Source organism: Lithobates pipiens, unplaced genomic scaffold (assembly GCF_037356315.1).
Source record: "Lithobates pipiens isolate NorthernLeopardFrog02 unplaced genomic scaffold, aLitPip1_a1.2 Scaffold_16, whole genome shotgun sequence".
In the NCBI taxonomy this organism is placed as follows: Eukaryota; Metazoa; Chordata; class Amphibia; order Anura; family Ranidae; genus Lithobates; species Lithobates pipiens.
Window position 1 is genome coordinate 204,603,547 of NW_027507748.1, and position 12,655 is coordinate 204,616,201.

General features: G+C 44.0%; 1 protein-coding gene across 4 annotated transcripts in view; it reads right to left on the reverse strand.

Moving 5' to 3' along the window:
* Positions 1–12,655, reverse strand: part of NDP (norrin cystine knot growth factor NDP) — a 200,787-nt gene that overhangs the window by 174,137 nt on the left and 13,995 nt on the right. The window lies entirely within an intron of this gene.

The window sequence follows — 12,655 nt, forward strand, 5'->3', positions numbered from 1 at the left end:
TGTTATTGTTCAGGGTGTTGTCCACAACAGAGAACTTACTATTGCCAGTATTTACGCTCCCAATGAGGGATCGGCTACTTTCTTTGGGTCATTTTTTGAGAAAATTGCTCAATACCACTCTCCTCACTTGATCGTAGGTGGTGATTTTAATTCAGTTGCCAACGCCACTCTAGACCGTTCATCGACCCCAATCACTTCTAGAGCTTTCCCGAAGTCGCTCTCCAGGGGCCTACGTGACCTGCAACTCACTGACACCTGGAGAGCCCACAACATAGGCTGCAGGGAGTACACTTTCTTCTCCCACCCGCATAACAGTTATGCGAGGTTGGACTACATTTACTCCACTCCAATTATTCTTGGTAACTCTGTGGAGGCCTCCATCCACCCCTGTGTTTGGTCCGATCATCAGGCTATTTCCTTTACTACGGGGTTCATTAGGCTCGCTCCCACGCCTCACTCCTGGAGATTGAATGAATCCCTTCTCTCGGATTCAGGGGTGGAAGCCCAGGTAGCTCAGTCTCTGGAGGAGTATTTTTCCTTGAATGCTCGCCCGGATACGCAGCCCTCGACCCTCTGGATGGCGCATAAAGCCGTCATCAGGGGACGACTTATTAGTCTTTCCGCAGCCCGGAATAGATCCAATAGACTTAGGATAGTAGAACTAACTAGAGAATTAGATCACTTATACAAAGACTCATCCTCATTGCACTTGGACTCGACCAGGCGTTCCATAGACCAGAAGCGCCTGGAACTCGACTCCTTGTTGTCCTCCAAGGTTGAGAAGACGCTACGCTGGGCCAAGGCTCGCAGTTTGTTATTCAACAACTCCGCATCGACCTCGTTTGCTAGGAAGTTGTCTAGCACACTTCGCCCGCCTCATGTCTACCGGCTATCTAATAGTGAGGGTTTTGTATCGTCACATCCCAAAGAGGTTCTCAAGATCTTTGAGCAATTCTATTCTAAACTCCTAGAAGCCCCCCGCACCCTTCCTTCTCTCGATGACCTGTCCTGGTTGCAGGACATCCCTCTCCCGACGCTCTCCCCCTCACAAATGGAGGCGTTGAATGCCCCCATTACGGTCCCGGAAATCTTAGGGGTTCTCAAGTCACTAAAGCTGGGTTCGGCCCCGGGTCCGGACGGCTTTTCAGCCCTCTATTACAAAAAATTCTCCATGATTTTAGCCCCCAGAATGATGCAACTTTTCAACTCGATTCTATTAGGTGATAGCTTCCCGGAGGAAATGCTGTTAGCCAACATGTCACTGATCCCTAAACCCAATAAAAATCATAATCTACCTCAAAATTTTAGGCCAATCTCGGTTATAAATAATGATATCAAAGTATTTAGCAGAATCTTAGCTGACAGACTAGCAAAATGTATCCCTTCCCTGATTTCCCCCTTCCAATCTGGGTTTATTCCACATCGCTTTATCACTGACAATATACGCCTCGCCTCCAATGTTATCCAAGATGCCAACCTGTTCTCCCGTAATCTCCTCCTGTTGAGTTTAGACATACAGAAGGCGTTTGACAGTGTTACATGGAACTATTTAGACACACTTTTGCCTCTCATGGGCTTTCGGGGTAGCTTTCTAGCAGGATTCCAAGCCCTCTATAACAATCCTATGACTCGCATTAAGTTGCCTGGCTGTAACTCAGAATTCTTCCCCATAGGTAAAGGCACTAGACAGGGGTGCCCCCTTTCCCCTTTAATCTTTGCTCTAGCCCTGGAACCCCTTGCAATTGCCCTCCTTAGACATCCTGATATTACTGGTTACACTAAGGGATCCGAAATATATAAATTCTGCATGTATGCAGATGATGTTTTGTTGTTTATTACTAACCCTCATGTCTCCCTTCCCAATCTTTTTTTGACACTGTCTCACTTTGCGAAAATCTCTGGCCTTTCCATTAATGTGTCTAAATCTGTAGCCCTCCCTATAGGCTTTACCCCCGATGATTTGGCCCTTATTAAACAAAACTACTCATTTACTTGGGCCACCTCCCACATTCCTTACCTGGGGGTTGGACTTCCCGGGAATTTCGGGGACCTCTTTGGGGTCAATTATCCCCCTCTGATTAGCAAACTTAAAAACACCCTAAAAGCTGGCTCTCTTTACGTATCCCCTTTATAGGACGAATCACTGCCCTCAAAATGGTCATCCTTCCCAGGTTGCTATATTTATTTCGCTCTCTTCCGGTCAAGCTCTCCAAGCGTTTTCTCCTTGACCTTCAGTCCCATTTCAATAGGTTTATTTGGAACAGTAGACCTCCCAGGTTTGCGAGAGGGGTACTCTACAGATCTATGAAAAATGGTGGTTTGGGGGTACCTCAGGTTTGGTTGTACTACCTTGCCTGCAGATTTACCCAGCAGGCACAGTGGTCGATCCCTAATTCTAGAGTCCCCTGGGTGAGGTTTGAGGGTGACTCGATCACTCCATTCTATCTCCCCGGCCTTATGTGGTCAACTAATCGTCCCCTCCTGACTTTAACCACTCGCAATACTATAGTGGCGGATTGCCTCCAACTGTGGCACCGCTTTAAGCAGAAATACGACATCACCCTGGGTCGCTCCATGGGGGCTTCCTTCCTGGGTGACCATAGGTTCCCCCTGGCTTATCTCCATCCTGAATCTTTTGATATATGGGTCCGTTGTGGGCTTACCCAGCTGAAAGACTTTGTGACGGGCTCTGGCTTTGTTCCATTTTCGACTCTGCAGGCCCAGCACCAACTCCCGGACTCTGAACGTTATAGATACCTACAGATCCGCCACTTCTTTCTCTCCCGATATGGACTCCGTCCCCAGGCACAGCTCACTATCTTTGAAGACGTGTGTTTTAATTCCCCACGCCAAAAAGGACTGATCTCTCTGATATATAGGGCCCTTGAGGGACATTCGGTCCCTGCGATATAGAGCGCGCTGGGAGGAGGAGTTGGCTCTGGAGACGGGAGTGGTGGATTGGGAGGAAGGTTGGAACAACATGCACAAATGCACCAGATCCCTAACTGTTAGAGAGACGGCCATCAAAGTTCTCACCAGGTGGTACTACACCCCGGTACGTTTGCACCAGATTTATCCCCTTACATCCCCCAACTGTTTTAGAGGATGTAATCATCCCGGCACCTTTGTTCACATTTTTTGGGATTGTGACTTAATTCGCCCTGTCTGGCAGGAGGTCTTAAAACTGGTGGATGGGTTCGCGGGCCGAACACTGTCCCTCTCTTACCACCACTGTCTTCTCTTCCAGACCCCCCCTGACACTCCTAAACATTTTATAAGGCTAGTGCACTCTATTTGTGTCGCTGTACTGTGGACTATTGCACTTCATTGGATGTCCCCGTCTATACCATTAGCACAGGTTCTCTCTCGTATTGATCAGGTAATGCTGTCTGAAAAGATCTTTCACACTCTGCATGACACTGAACACATTTATGACCTTAAGTGGAACCCATGGTTCCTATTTCGTTTACTGAAGTGATCGCACCTTAGGTTTTTCATTTTGCTTCTCTTCTCTGTTTGCATTTTCTCTTCTTTTTCCTTTGTTTCTCTCTGCTCTCTCTTCCCTTTCTCCCTGTCATGATCTCTCTTTTGTAATTTGGTTATGATGGTCAGCTCGTTTAACTTGTCATTCTCCTTACTTTTATGACCGATTGTTGGATGTAAGACCCATACAGTTAATTATTTATCTGTGGTTGGTCCTGCAGGGTTCTGTTATTTGTTTATCACCTTTTGGTAACCTTGTCATCCAACTTCTTATGCCAATGTTGAAATATGATTCTTTTTGCTGACTTTGTATTTCTGTTAATAGCTTTAATAAAAACCTTTTTTGAAAACAAAAAAATGACCTGTCCTTTTCAATCTGCAGCCGTTGTCATTTTCTGAAAGTGCAATGCAATGTGGCTACCCGGAGGTGTTCTGTACACAGAATGTCTACAGAACACCCCCCAGAAACATAATTTCCTGCTTGTTTGATTGGCGCAATGATTTTCCCAAAAGTCTTCAGGAATCCCCTGCAACAAAAATGTAATTTTTGGTAAGATACTCCCAATAGGAAATCATGCTTAAAGGGATGCAGGGCCAGCAGATTTCCTCATTAGTGCTCTGCAGGTGCACAGCTGATTGATAATAATGAAACCACTCTAGATTACATTTTCCCACATGGGCACAGAGAAACACACAGGGATTTCTTCAGAATAACAAAAGGTAGGAATCTGCAACAAAGGTTGTTATAATCCTTGCAATGTACATAGATCACTCAGAGGGGAATGTTTTTTCTCGACAAAAGAGGAGTTTTCTTTTTCCACTTGGGGATCCTAAATACTCTTCCGCCTTTCTCTCTGTCTGGCCCCCCTGATTTTATTTTCTCCACTTTTCCCTCTCGCATTCCCAAACCTGTCCTATCCTTGTACCATTGCTCCTCTAGCCTCCCAGCTCATACCACCGTGGGCTACACTACTTCCAGCTCTGTGGCTGACAACAGTGAATCTTGTACAAGTGAAGGGATCCTATTGTTTACCTGCCCCTCCTCTACCCTTGTCCAATGATGGATTGTTTTGTTGTCTATAAACAGTTTACAATGCATTCTGTTAATGGATAAGGGGAGAGGAAATGGAGAATACAAAAGGATCCCTTTACTGTATGAAACCCTACAGCTCACAGCGCAGTGCTGGTAGATCACCACCAACAGTAGTATCCAGTAGGAATAAAACCAGGAATTTTACCTCACACAGCCTCTGGACCTAGGATAACCAGCTTTGCAAGTAAGTCATTTATACACAGCAAAAGTCAAATTGTTTTCTCCTGGAATTCCTAAAGGCAACCATATCTTTTTCCCTGTGCTGACACATTATGAACAGACCTTCCTAGCCCTGTAGTACAAGTCACCTACCCCTGATGCTGTGGCCTGGTTGCGGTAATCTTGGCTTCACAGAATATGCAGGACAGATTTCAAGATCTATTCATACAGTGCTGCCTAGCCTTGCCTGTGCCTGGCTCACTCAACTGCATTCAATTCCCCCCACCAAAACCAGGAATGGGTGCGACAGAAAGCTCCAAGCTGACTGTAACACACACAACTCATGCAATAAACAAGAAACACAGAGTGATGGCAAACATAGATAAAGATGTCTATTGAGTTTTCCTCTTTTTTTTTACATTTTTGTCTGGATAGCTCGATGTTTGTCCCAAGCATATCTGAATCCACTTACTGTTGGCTGACTCACTGTCTCTGCTGGAAATCTATTCCAATCATCAACAACTCATTCAGTAAAATAATCATTTCTAAGGATTGCTTCAAACTTTTTCTCCTGCTAGTTTGAGGTCATGCCCCATATATTTTTATCTTCATCTTCATCTTTCGCTTCATATTTCCCTACTTTTTTCCATCCCTCATGTCTTTAAAGTTTGCAATTATGTCTTTCCTTTTCTCAAGACTGTACATAGTACCTTACCTTACTGACGTTCTCCCTTCCTGGCAGAATCCCTCACATTGAAATTCATTCTTCGCCAAGTCACCTCACTTGCTGTTGACATCCATCCTTGGCAAGATGCCTCAGCCCACGTAACATTCATCCACCCTCAATCATACACCTTAAGCCCCATACACATTATCAGTTTTTCTGCTGAGTTTTTCCTTCAGATTTACCAAAACCATGTAGATCAAGGGCCTGCCTGCTTGCATACAAATTGAAACTCCTAAGGTTTGACCTCATATTATATGGTTTTGGCAAATCTGAGGGAAAAACTCAGCAGAAAAATTGATAGTGTGTATGGGGCTTAAGGGTACTTTCACACTGAGGCGGGCGGGCGCAAGCAGTAAAGCGACGCTACATTTAGCCGTCGTTTTAACGGCCATATTCAGCCGCTAGCGGCATGAAAAGGGTTAAAACCGCCCGAAAAGCGATGCCATAGTGGCGCTTTGCTGGTGGGTTTGCATCGCTGCCCCATTGTTTTCAATGGGAAGGGGTGCTTTAGGAGCGGTGTATTCACTGCTCCTATAGCGCTGAAAAGATGCGGCTTGCAGGACTTTTTTGACCCTCGTCGCTTTCACATTGGAGCGAATTGAGCGGCTCTTTCAGGGTGCTTTGCGGCCGCTATTTTTAGCACTATAGCACCTGCAAAGTGCCTCAGTGTAAAAGTAGCCTAACCCCCAGATGACACTTATCCATTTTTCCCCAATCAAATAACATATGTGAAAGAAACATTAGCAGCAATGCCTATTGAGCAGCAAACAGAGTTCCACCCATGATGTGGAACATTTTACAATGGATGGCCAAGACCATTGCCAAATCAGGGCTTGTTTCAAAAACCACTAAAGCAAAAGTGTGCATGTCCACACCTCTATAAGTACACCACCAGATTAAAGAGGGGATGCTGGTGCTTATGGCAGGACAAACAAATTAATTTGGAGTGTGCAAAGGCCGGGAGGGAGCAGGACCAGAGGAAACAGCAGGACAGTACACAGACAAGGACTGACTCCTCAAGGCCAACAATTACATACAGGCATACCCCACTTTTAAGTACACAATTGGGTTTATTTACTAAAGCTGAAAAGTGCAAAATAAGGCTCACTTCTGCATGGAAGCCAATGAGATTCTAGGTTTTATTACCAAAGTTTAATTGAACAGGCTGGGGTTAGAAGCTCATTTGCTCATTTACAAAAGGTGGGTAGGGGGTGAAATCAAGGGACGGTGCTTGGAGGTGGGTAGGGGGGGAGACAAGGGGGGACTCAGAAGGGGGCAGTTCCTGCACCTATTCTCTGAGAAAATAAAGCCCTGGCTAAAATAATAGAAAAACAACAATATACGCACCAGCTTCTGGTAATTATGAGATTAAATACCTATATGAAATATGGTCACTGTGTTCATGTGTAATGAATTGTATGAACAATAGCATTCAGTTAGATATTTACTTTCATGTAAAACTTAAATATACATCACCATTTTGGTCACAAAAGATTTTCCCAGTCTGTGACATTTGTACCAGGGGTAGGCAGAAATCTTCCCACCAGGGTCTTGGACAGCAGTAAAACCTTGATGGGCTAAGTAAATCTTAAATCTCTCCCCTAAAATAGCCTAGTGTAATGCCTTTAGAGCTATTTAAAGCTGCGTTGTTGGGAGAAGCACTATTGATAGAATAACTATATTCACAACTTTGTCCGTCATGAATATCTAAGAGGGTTTCTATCTCCAGCTTGCATTTCGATATCTGCAAACCTGACCAACAACTCCAAATCTACCAGCATGCACGACACTTTTTTCTGAAAACAAATCAATCAAATCCCAATCATGTACAGATTTTAATTTTCTGAAGCTGGGCTGTAGGCTGTAATGCACAAGCCTAGACTCAGAAACACCTTGAGAAGTAAAGTGATGAGAGGTAGGGTTGAGGTTCAGGTTTGCCAGGTTAAAGCTTATTAAAACATAGGACCTGATGGCATTTATCCCAGTGTTCTAAGATAAATTTGAGGTTTACTGTAGTTATGAACCATAACCTGAGTTTTTTCATTTTTTTTATTATTATTATAAACGATTTATATAGTGCCAACAGTTTACGCATCACTTTACAATGTATAGGGGGGGACAACAAAGTTACAGTACAATTCAATACAAAAGGTACAGGAGGGCCCTGCTCATAGAGCTTACATTCTAAAGGGAGGGGGTGGTGGTACAAAAGGTAATAGCTGCAAAGAATAATTTGATGTGGGGGTGGCTCGGGGACAGTTGTTCGGTGGGTGTGGGATAGGCTTCCCTGAATAAATGAGTTTTCAGGGATCTCCTAAAGGTGGACAGGGTAGGGGCTGATCAGACAGACTAGGGCAGGGAGTTCCAGAGGATGGGAGAGTGAGATTTGAATCATTATCTTTTAACAGGGGAAGTCCTCTGTGATTGGCTGATAGCTTGTATTATACTTATCAAGAAGAAGAAGAAGAATAAGGAAGAAGCTGGAAATTACAGGGCAGTGCCTTTAACATCTGTAGCAATACAATGAATAAATAACCCCTAAAAAGAAGGATCAGTGATTAATAAAAATGCACATCTGCTGTACTCAAAGCAGCATGGCTTTACGGAGACCAGATCATGTCAGACCAATCTGATTGATTTTTTTTCTCAATCATAAAGGTTTTTAACCAGGGTGGTGTTGTAGACACCTTGTTTTTAGTAAAGCATTTGATATAGTTGCACATAAGTGTCTCATAAAAACCTGTACAAGCTAGGATTTAACCCTTAGGTGGTTCAGTGGATAAACAGCTGGCTAAAGGATGGATGGGCTTATTTGGAAAAAGATCCAATAACATATGGGGTACCACAAGGCTCTATACCAAGTTCTATATATTTAATCTGTTCATAAGTGATATAACTAAAGGTTTAGTTGGCAAGTTATATATTTTTTGCTGATGATACAAAGGTATGCATTGTGGTTGATATTCCTGGAGATGTTTGTAACCTGAGTATTGATTAAAGACTGGCAGTAGGTCAGTTAACAGTAAGTGCATTCATAAGGCTTGAAACAAACATAAATCTATACTCAGACAAAAAGGTTACAAAAACAACACCAAATCACAAAAGGGGCAGACCAGATACGCCACTTGGGCTTGTTCTGTCCTTACTCTTCTATGTTCCTATGAAACAACCTAGTGTATAACTTTTGTCCTGGTCTGCTTAGTCACAAGAGACAATAATTTAATGGATTGGATATACCTGCCCCCCCTCCTTTCCATAAAAGGGTGGGCTCCCAGTCAGTGTTTCAAATGCCCATGTTTGAAAATTAGCCCTTCAAAGCACCAGAAATGAATAGCAAGATCTGTTCGCCATGGACTTCAGTATGCTTTGCTGCAAATTTCTCAAACCTGCTGTTGACTGTGTCACAGTAAAAAAAATATCCTCACTATTGTGTGAGTCCACATACCTTGTTTCTATCATTGTTTCTTCTTTTTTTTTTCAACGTATGTTTATTGGAAATTCTCAATATACAGAAATATAACCACATAGCAATTACTTTTACATCTTAACAGCTTACATGTTAGTACATTCCACAGTGTATTTGTAGGTAACTCAATTGTATTACATTCTAATACAAAAGAAAAAAAAAAAAACATAACTTGAAACGTGAACTTTTTAGTAACTCAATCTTAACTTTCCACTGAGATTCAACAACTAGTGCTCAGTGGTTCGTGTCTAAATTTTCCAGGTGCACCACTATCTTGACTCCGGGCCTGGGTATGACCAGGTTGTTTCAAGAATGACAGGTATCCCACCCCCCCCCCATAGGGTCCTGACTGTGAGAGGGGTAGGGGTACTGGCAGCTGATTATAGGTGATCGGTCTCCTTGTCTAGGCTATGTTCTACATTGAAACCCAAGTTTCCAGATAGCAGGTCCGGAGTGGGTCCGTGAGGCCCTCCGGATGTTCCTGTTGCTGGAAGAGAGTACTGTCGGTGGAGTAGAATGCTCTTCAGGGGCTTGGGGGGGGAGGGAGGGGCGGTAAAATAAGGAAGAATGTAGGCAGGGGGGCCTGATTGAATGTTTCCATTGTTAGGGTAAATGCGTGGAGGCTTGGGAGCATGATGTTCACCCCTCAGGTCAGGCTAGGGATTATGCAGTAATGTTTGGTATTCATCAGACTCTTGGAAGTGAAACCAACATGCCCAAATTCTTTGAAACTTGGGTGAAGTGTCTTTGATCTGATGGATAAGATCCTTCACCTCTGCTATCCTCCCCACTCGCCATATCCAGTCTTTTATACTGGGAGGGGTGGTAGACTTCCAGTGGGTGGGAATTATGAGGGATTTCCTGTATTGCCCCTGAGGTATGGAAGTGTGGTGGAGCAGGTATTGGGCTGGTGTGAAATCAGGGGAATATGTTGTGATTTTAGAGATCAGGTGGTGTATGTCTGTCCAAAATGGTCGGATGAGGGGGCAGTCCCACCATACGTGCAGCCGCGTTCCCTCCGATTCACATCTCCAGCATAGCGATGGAATATTGGGGTAGCATTTATGTATTTTGTCAGGGGTTCTGTACCACCTGGAAAAGAGTTTATATCCATTTTCTTGGACGGATACGTTCATGGAGCCCTTGTGAATGTTTAATAATATGTGGTCCCATTCCTCCTGTGTTAGTTCGATGTTCAAGTCTGTTGTCCACTTTTTGTTAGCGGGGTCGTCCATGCAGGATATTTTGGAGAAGAGTAGAGGGTAAATCTCAGAGACTATGTGTCTCTGTGGTTCACGTCTAGTACATACGTTTTCAAAGGGGGTCAGCTCTCTACTCCAGTTATGAGTTGGTGGCGTGCCGAGTAAGAAATGTCTGATTTGGAGGAAATTGAAAAAGGGTATGTGTCTATCGGGGAACTTAGATTTAAGGGATTGAAAGGGGATTATTTCCCCTTTGTCAAAGAAAGATCCCGCTCTGATGGTGTCACATACTGTCCTGTCATTCGAGTGTTGTTGTTGTATGTCTGGAGGTAAATCCGTATTGTGTTCTAAGGGGGTGAGTGGGCTGGGTGTGGATGATATATTCAGTTTTTTGCAAACATTATGCAAGGTTTGTAGAAGTGGGCCTATCAAGGGGTGGGATGTGAGTTCTGGTGAAATTGTCTGTGGGCTTATCCATGGGCGGTGCTGCATCGGGAAGGGGGCGAAATCCTCTTCTATTTCAACCCAGGGTTTGATGTTGATGCCAATAAACTATCCTGGTCAGCAGGCAGGCCCATTGGTATTTTTGTACATCGTTGGGCCCTACTGCTTCCTGTATTTTGGGTAGTACCAATTTTTCCCAGCGTATACACGGGTGCTTATCCGCCCAAACGAATTTCGCACATATGGACTTGTATGTGGAAAAAAAGGTGGAAGGATGTTTGATTGGTATCGTCTGCAGGAGGTATAGGACCCTGGGGAGGACATTCATTCAAAATTGAAGCCGTTCTGAACCACGAGAAGTTTTGTTTGTTCCAGTTTATTGAGGTCTTGCCTTATGGTATTAAGCAGGGGGAAATAGTTTCTAGGGTAAAGGTCTGTTAGTTTAGTTGGTAACTGGATACCTAGGTATGTGATTGCGTGTTTTCTTAATCCGAATGGGAAGTTTGATTGGCATTGAGCAATAACGGTTTCGGGCAGGGTGACATTGAGGACTTTGGATTTACCAAAATTTATTTTGAGGTTGGCTATCGATTTGAACAAGGAGAAATCATTGAGGAGGTTGGGGATAGTGGTTATGGGGTCCGTGAGGAACAGAAGGACATCATTGGCATATGCTGCCACTTTGTAATGTTTGTCTTTGATCTGTATTCCTTTTATGGACATGTTTGCTCTGAGCCTTTGGAGCATGGGTTCTAGTGTGAGGATGAAGATGATTGGGGATAGGGGGCACCCCTGTCTAGTTCCATTCAACAGGGAGAAGGCGTCCGACAGGTGACCGTTGACCTTACTCCTCGCTGTAGGAGATGAGTACAGCGTCATGACATATTGGAGGAAGCGATCACGGAAACCCATTTTATTGAGAGCTGCTGACATATAGTCCCACGCCACCCTGTCTAAATGCCTTCTCCACGTCCAGGGAGAGGAAGAAGCCAGGTGTGTTAGATGTTGACAGCCAATGGTGTATGCCGATTGCCTTCAGGGTATTGTCTCGGGCTTATCGGCCCGGAATGAAGCCCAAATATTTGCATAGAGCTTCACATCGACGTTTATGAGTGAGATGAGTCTGTATCATTGTTTCTTCAAGCCTTGATGAAGGGCATAGTATAGCCCCAAAAACATTTGATTCCATATACTTTTTTTGGTTGCAATAAAACTATATTTTGGATTTAGATATTACAGAGTTGCACCTTAGTTCTAGATTTACCTATTGAAATTACAATCCATGATAATTGTAGAAATCCATCAGTGTAAAGAAGCTGCCAGCCTAATATTCACATTCTATGTGCTCATACCACCATCATACAGTTGGATGACAACTGTGTGCTGGTGGTGCCAACAGCACTGCACAAACTGTTGGCACTTTAAAAAAACTGTATAATAAAAATAATGACATCATTCAACCAATGTTCAGGCTTTCAATAGTAGTTTCCACTCCTTGGAGCACCCAAACCAAACTCAGGCAGATTCTCTCATCCCTAATCAGAAAAAAATCAATTATAAGCAGTGGTAGCCTCACCAGCTTTATTTTGAAGGAAGGATTTCCCTTGTACTTCATGCATTCTTGACTTTATTCACTCCTCCTGCCGTGGATCACTATGCTTACACTCAGGACCGCTGATAGGGCAGTAAAACCGGCCCTTTTTTACTGGGCCCACCCCCATCAGTTAAACAGCGGGGCCCGGGCAGCATTACAGTTCATTACTGCATTTTAAATAAAATAGTTTTCTAAAATCTTACCCTGCTCTTCCTTGCTTATTGAGTGGGATAATTTAATTTTCCTGGACCCCATAAGGTCAACAGAGGGGGCCAGGAGGTGAGCGCAATGGAGGGACTATTTTTTTTATTTTCAGGGTACATGTACATCATTCCGCCCATTGTTCTATTAGTCCCAGCCGGTGGAGTGATACTGTGATTCTCCATCCGGCTCTCGGCTGCAGTCCTCAAGAGGTGTGAAGAAGTTGAGCGGCTGACAGGGAAGAGCAGGAGAAGAACGTAGCTGCACTGGACACAGTGAGGTTGAT